Source organism: Megascapheus bottae, chromosome 1 (assembly GCF_031878675.1).
Source record: "Megascapheus bottae isolate mThoBot1 chromosome 1, mThoBot2.hap1, whole genome shotgun sequence".
Classification (NCBI taxonomy): domain Eukaryota; kingdom Metazoa; phylum Chordata; class Mammalia; order Rodentia; family Geomyidae; genus Megascapheus; species Megascapheus bottae.
Genome location: NC_143509.1, coordinates 24084890 through 24091950, shown reverse-complemented (window position 1 = coordinate 24091950; position 7061 = coordinate 24084890). Strand labels below are relative to the sequence as shown.

The window sequence follows — 7061 nt, the reverse complement described above, 5'->3', positions numbered from 1 at the left end:
CACCAACCCTTGTATGTGTATGAATTATCTGTGTCTATGAGCCATCATACACATAGTAGGCTCTCAGAAAATGTTTGTTGCTGTTCCTTTAACAAGTTTTCCACAGAGCACCTGTTCAGTAGTTCTCTCCTGAGAACTCATTCACCAGACCCCACCTTTAATTTGGTCTCTCAGAGTATGTGTTAACTAAGTCAACAAATGCCCTGAGCTAGCTGACCTATATAGCATCTGCCACCAAGTTACCACCCTGTAAATATTAGCCATTACCATTTGTATTTGTTTAAATCCTTGGGCTTTCTATCTGTTAGAATGGCATACACACACACACACACAAACACTAACAACTGTAAATAACAACTGTTAGTGACACTCTAAAGAAATTGATTGGTAGAGAAAGTGTAAAACAATGCAACCACTGGAAAAAAATCATGGTCATTTCTCAAAATATCAACAATAGAATTATTAGCAATTCTAGATCTAAGTATATGCCCAACATAGTTGAAAGCGGACTCCCAAACAGATATTGGTACAGCGATACTCTGATAAACATTGTTTCCAATAACTAAAAAGTAGACTCAACCCAACATCCAATGAAGTATGAACGGATAAGCTGAAAACAGAATCTTCTTGTGTTATGGGTTGAGTCTGAAATACCCCTCCTTATTCAAGGTTCCTGTGTGAAGTTCTGCGTGTCCAGTCAGCTGGATTTTCGAGGAGTGATTGCACGAAGAGGGTTATGATTATGAATTAGCCCATGGACACATGTATAATTTGTTAGTGTGAGTGATGGATGCTGTAAACTAAAAGGCAGGACATGATTGGCGAGAGTGAGTCATTTGAGACATAGTGTTTGGAGGGTGTGTTTGGTCCTCCATCCTTCCCTCTTTGCTCTGCCTCTGGGCTGGTACAAGATTAGTAATTCTGGTTCATCACTCAATCACCTCCCTGATATTTTTTGCCTTATCTCAGGCCCAAAGCAATGCAGCCCATGAAGTAAATACTCTGAAACCATGCACCAAAATGAATCTTTTTCTTTTTGAAATTGCCTCCCTTTGATATTTATCACAGTGATGGGAAATAGCTAACATACCGTATAATAGAATACTATCCAGCCATACAAAGCAAGTTCTCATGTTTCTTACAGTGGGAATGAAACTTGGAAACATTACACTAAGTGAAGCAGTCACTCTCCAATAAAAATAGACCATGATTCCACTTAAGATATCAAGGGTACTCAGATTTGTAGAAACAAAATTAAATAGTGGTTAGTAGTATCCAAGGAAGGAGAAGGAAAATCTGGATTTCTCTGTAGGTTGAAATCAGATACTTTAAAAATGTCCATTTTCTCCAGTTTGTTCAAGTTCACATCTACCTCAACAGATCCTAAAGCAGGCCTAGGCATGCTGGGGGAGGCCTCAGACTGCAGCAATCATCAACTCAACTCCATAGTGAAGGTTGTTTGACCTCACTCCCCCAGCCTATCCCAGCTTAAAAACAATGACTAGAATTTAGGATTCCTTTATGTTGAACTCACTAAGAAGATGGGATGGGAGGAGTGAAAGTGTGTGTTTGGGGGGGGTGTATTCTCAAAATATTTAAGTTCATTCCCTTAGTTAGAAATACTGTCCTCTCAAGCTCTGGAGGTCGGTTCCCGGTAAATGGCGTGGCGATGTGTGAGGACTGTGTGGAGAAGGAATATCCCAACCGGGGTAACACCTGTCTGGAGAATGGATCTTTTCTACTGAACTTTACAGGATGTGCAGTGTGCAGTAAGCGGGATTTTATGCTGATTACCAACAAATCTCTGAAAGAGGAGGATGGAGAAGAAATAATTACCTATGATCATTTGTGTAAAAATTGTCACCATGTCATAGCCAGGCATGAATATACATTCAGTATCATGGATGAATTTCAGGAGTACACTATGCTGTGTCTGTTATGTGGCAAAGCTGAAGATACTATAAGTATTCTCCCTGATGACCCTCGACAAATGACTCTGTTATTCTAAGATTCCTAGTTCTGTTGTAACCACATTGGTTAGTTTATAATACAGCAATCCTGGTGTTTTAGCTGATAATGAAACTTCTTTGCATATTTTAATTAATTAATTTTTTGTTTGTTTTTGCTGCTTAAACAGCAATTCTCTGAACGAAAAAGTAATGGGGATTTGCACTTCTGTAGAGCCAAGCTCTTTTTTTTTTTTTTTTGCCAGTCCTGGTCTTGAGCTCAGGGCCTGAGCACTGTCCTTGGACTTTCTCAAGGCTAGAGCTCTTCCACTTGAGCCTCAGCACCACTTCCGGCTTTTTTCTATGTATGTGGTACCAAGGAATCGAACCCGGGTCTTCGCGCATGCTAGGCAAGCGCTTTAACCACTAGGCCAAACTCCTGGTCCCAGAGCCAAGCTCTTTTGCCGAAGTTTCTAGTTAACAATTATCTGACCCAAAAGTAACTAAACTAAGTGCATACACAGGACCCAGCTCATGATTTTCCATAGAAGGAAGCAGAACTCCTTGGGAAAATTACTGGTAGAATAAGGCAGAAAATATGCAAGATGAGCCCTGGAGCATCTAGGCCACAAAAGAAACTTAATGAAATATTAAAAAGAAATAGCACAGGAGAATGTCAGATAGACAAAGGAGCAACTAAAGAAGCTCCCAGTGACCACAGCTGCACAACCTGAACAAAGAAATAAATGACGTGGTATTGGATTATGACCCAAGCTATATAATAAATATCTATGAGTCCATTTGGATGTTAATATGTGATTGAACTAATGAAATGGATAGATGGATGAATGAATGGATGCAAGCAAACAAATCTCTCACAGGAGAGAGGAGCTGAAACTCAGGGCCTGGGTATTTTCCCTGAGTTTCTTTTGCTCACAGTGCCACGTCCAGCTTTTTCTGTTTATACGGTACTGAGAAATGGAACCCAGGATTTCATGCACACTGGGTAAGCACTCTACCACTAAGCCACATTCCCAGCCCTGGGTAAATAATTTCAATGGATACTTCTATTCCTTAGTGTGAGTTGTACACATAATAACTTCATTCTCTCCCAAAGAATAGAATATGGGAAGCAGGGAGAAGAGAAACTATATAGTGGAAAAATTTTTCCAACTTATTTGGGTTACTTAACATCAACAACAGGGTGTGTTGATGGCATGTACACAAGGTTAGGAAGGTTAGGAAGAGACTGAGAATATCAGCACTCCAAGGAATCTCATCTTGTTAGATAAAAGATTTATTACTCAGAAAAGTTTAACTCAGAAAAGTTAAATCAGCTGCTGTATCAGGATCAGTTGTTTTATTCCTGGAATATGTTTTCCTTGTGGTTGCAAATCTATATCTGACCTGCTGAGGAGATGGTTTGGTAAAATGGATTAAAAAAGCAGAGAAAATTCATTACTTTAAATAGCAGTACTGAACCTATTACAGCCTTTGTACTGTCCATTCTTGGAGTTTGCTAATGCTTCCAGCTTAGTCATTTGAAGCTCATGAGTATGATCTTACATGGCCCTGCTGATCTTGATCTTTTGCATGTAATTAACTTTGTTTGGGGTATAGATTACAAAAATTTTAAACAAGATCTTATCCATGTATTTCATTGCTCATACCATTTTTCTGTGTTGTGTTATTTTATCTTCTAGAATGCCATATGGGTTTGATCAAATAAAAACTACTTAAATCTAAAAAAAAAAAAAAAGAAGAAATACTGTCCTCTCACAACCAGCGTCCCACTCCTCTCTGAGGGGGTGAGGAGAGGCTGATATATTTACCCCTGTTCTTGACTTTCTCTGACTTTATGAGCTTTTCTCACCAGTGGCAGCTTTCACACAAGTGAGATGGCCAAGTTTTCCTCATTTAGTAAAGGCTTGGAGATGTTCAAGCTACTAACAGAATACAAAGGAGATGGGGCATTTGCTTGTTAAACCAGCCATTGCCAGCTTGTATTCTGGACAAAATGATTACAGTGTTTAAAGTTTGCCTCATTTCTCATTATAGCTTAAAGTCCTTCTTCCATTCATCGATACAGATGTTTCTAAGACATGTAGCAGTGAAAGGAGCAGCAGCTGGAGAAGCCTGAATGGGGGACCTGGCATGCATGGGCAGGAGGAAGAAATCCAGACACTGTGCCCATCTCTACATGCGAAGGCAGAAATCCCTGAAAACACGCAGAGAAGCAGGAGAACTGGAAACACACCTCATGGATGAAGCAATCCATTACGCTTGCTTATCAGGATAAAGGGAGGGGAAGGCAAGTTGTTATTATTTCTTGTAGGAAACTCATTCATGAACTGGGTGCTTTCTGTTTGAACACCATTGCCCTAGAAGAGCCAGTCCTTTGCTTATTTGTTTTGTTTTGATGCCAGCACAGTGGATTAAACTCTGGGTCTGGAGCTCTTACTTGTTTTGTTTTTTTGGCTCAAGGCTGGTGGATCACTTAAACTGGAGATAAACGTCTCTAGAACCTGACTTTGAACCTTGATCCTCAGATCTCAGTCTCCTGAGTAAGAAGGATTGCAGAGGTGAGCCACCAGCATCTGGCTTAAATCTGTTTTTAACACCAATATAGAAACATAGACCAAAATGTGTGTGTTGGGGGTGGGGGCAGGGATTCCCTGTATCTCTTAGACAAAGATGTTAAAAGTAGGACCTACATGGTCAGAACTGGAAAGCAGCAAGCTGGTTGTCTGACTTAGACTTCAATCCAGGAACCCTCGTCATGGTTCAAGATCTGGTTAATGTCAAGATCTAGTTAATGTCAAGCCATATGGGGAAGATGGTCCAGCTCAAGCTAAACACAGACCTCAGGGCCTGGGCCCTAAGCCCTGCCCAACCTGAAGGCACACTGAATGACCAAATCACTCCAGGAGAACATGCTTGTTCTTGCCTTGGTCCTCTTAGGGTCCAACCTGAAGACACACTGAATGACCAAATCACTCCAGGAGAACATGCTTGTTCTTGCCTTGGTCCTCTTAGGGTCACTTCTGACAGCTAACACAAGGATAATGAAATACCACAGCATTTTGTGGAAGGATGGGAGGGTTTGGGGCAGCCACAGTGCCACCTCTCCCTCACTGGGGATTGTGACAACTGACATCTCAACTGGGACCTGGAGAAGATAAAGATCAGAATTCCACCCCCTTTTCTAAATAGTCTCATCACTTTGATCTAATGTGCTGCAATGCTTTCTACACAGCCTTCGGGCTTCTTAAGAGCTTTAAGCAGTGAGTAAATGGGATGAGATATTCTCATTTTTGAAAAGTCACTGAATTAAACAGGAGAACGCTTCCACATAGCAGGTGAATACTGAGCTTTAAAAGGCTGACAATAAAATAATCACAGTTTTAGGTGATGGGTACTGACTCAGAGGGTAGTGATTGGCCCATCTATCTCAGGATGAAGGGAATTTGCTGTGGATATAATGGATCCGATACCAGTATAACCCATCATCTTTCTGCTAGCAATAACTTATGCTCCTGGGACTTCGACGATTCCATGAGAGCGAGTGTCATTTCTTTCCCTCTAATTGATATTTTGTTTTGTATTCCAAGCTGCTGCTGTGGCTCTTGCCTTGACAGTGTAGCCTATTGTTGGTGGTGGTGATGATGGTGGTATAGGGAGTTCAACCAGAAGAGTGTCACACTCTCATTTGGCTTTTTCTTTTGCTCAGGCTGGCTCTCTACCCTTTGAGCCACACCTCCACATCCAGCTGTTTGCTGGTTAATTGGAGATACGACTCTCACACACTTTTCTACCTGGGCTGCCCTTGAAGTGTGATTCTCAGATCTCATCCTCTTCAGTAGCTGGTTACGTGTGAGCCACCAGCAGCCAGCACAATCATTCTTCCATGGCTTTCTTACCACTTGCCCCATGGTTATCCTTTATTGCCTTTAGCTATAAGAGGTCATTGGCTGGTAGCAATGGCCCTAAAATGAAGTCATGTACTACCAGGATGAGTAACTGCTGGATGACACAGTGACTCTTATTCTGCACGACCGGTGTGACTCCCAGAGCTGCAAAGGCGCAGCAGAACTGTTTACCAGTTCTGTTCCGTCCCCACACAACTCCTGCTCCTACATTGGAGTCTGTGGAAGGATGCTAAGCAGCCTGTCTCATTTTCTTGCAGAGCAAATGGACTCAGAACAAAGCACTGCCATGGTCAAGTTTGCTCAGTAGAGAGAGGTTGAGTTCCTTAATCCATAACACTCTCACCTCTTACTGTTAGTCACACGGACAAGCCCACAACGCTGAGCAAGAATGTATCCCAGGCACGTTATGTATATTACTTCCAGTCTTTGATTTCTCTTTGCCTTATCATCTATCCTCTTTCCAGTATGGAAGAGTGAGACAGGGAAAACTTGAAAAAAAAAAAAGCCAAATACCACAAGTGAGAAGTATGGAACTGAGATTGGATACAAAGCCAGATCTGTGATTCACTCTGGCGTTCCCTGGCTTTCCCCCACATGCTCTCAGCAGTCCAAGGGACAATTCTAGACTGAACAACTCTGATACTCCAGAGAAAGAATTCCCAACAGCCTCACTAGCCTTTTCCATCGCATGCCCCACAGCCCAGCTCCAGGTCAACTTCCAAACAGCTGTCCCCTTTGACACCATGCAATGTATCTCTTATTATTTTGCAAAGAACTTTCTAACGTCTATGATAGATTTTTTTTGGTTGTGGCTCAAGGATCGGATTTTATTGTGTCCTTAGGCTATGTATTTCAATCATTGCTTTTATGGGAAGGCACGTGCCCTGGCAAGAGACAGTGGTGATGTCACGTGAGAATGAAGAGTGAGGGGATTGGCCTTGGGGTGATAGGGACTCAGGAACATATCCTCACTCGGGGGCTTATGGAGCAGCTTTGCCATCTGGAAGATCATGAATCTTCATTGGAATAGCCACACAGAAATCAGACATTTTGGTTCTGTGCATACACAGACCCAATATAGCAAAACAGAAGCTTAGGGATTCCAATGTCCATCAAACAGATCAACACAGCCTTGCTATGGACCAGTGACTCTCTCATATACCTTGGGAGACACTAGACTTACACA

At 41.9% G+C, this 7061-nt stretch overlaps 1 pseudogene; it reads left to right on the top strand.

The window, feature by feature from the left end:
- Positions 1-1642: 1642 nt before the first annotated feature.
- On the top strand, positions 1643-2189 carry LOC150068529 (protein Churchill pseudogene; annotated as a pseudogene).
- The last annotated feature ends 4872 nt before the right edge of the window (positions 2190-7061 follow it).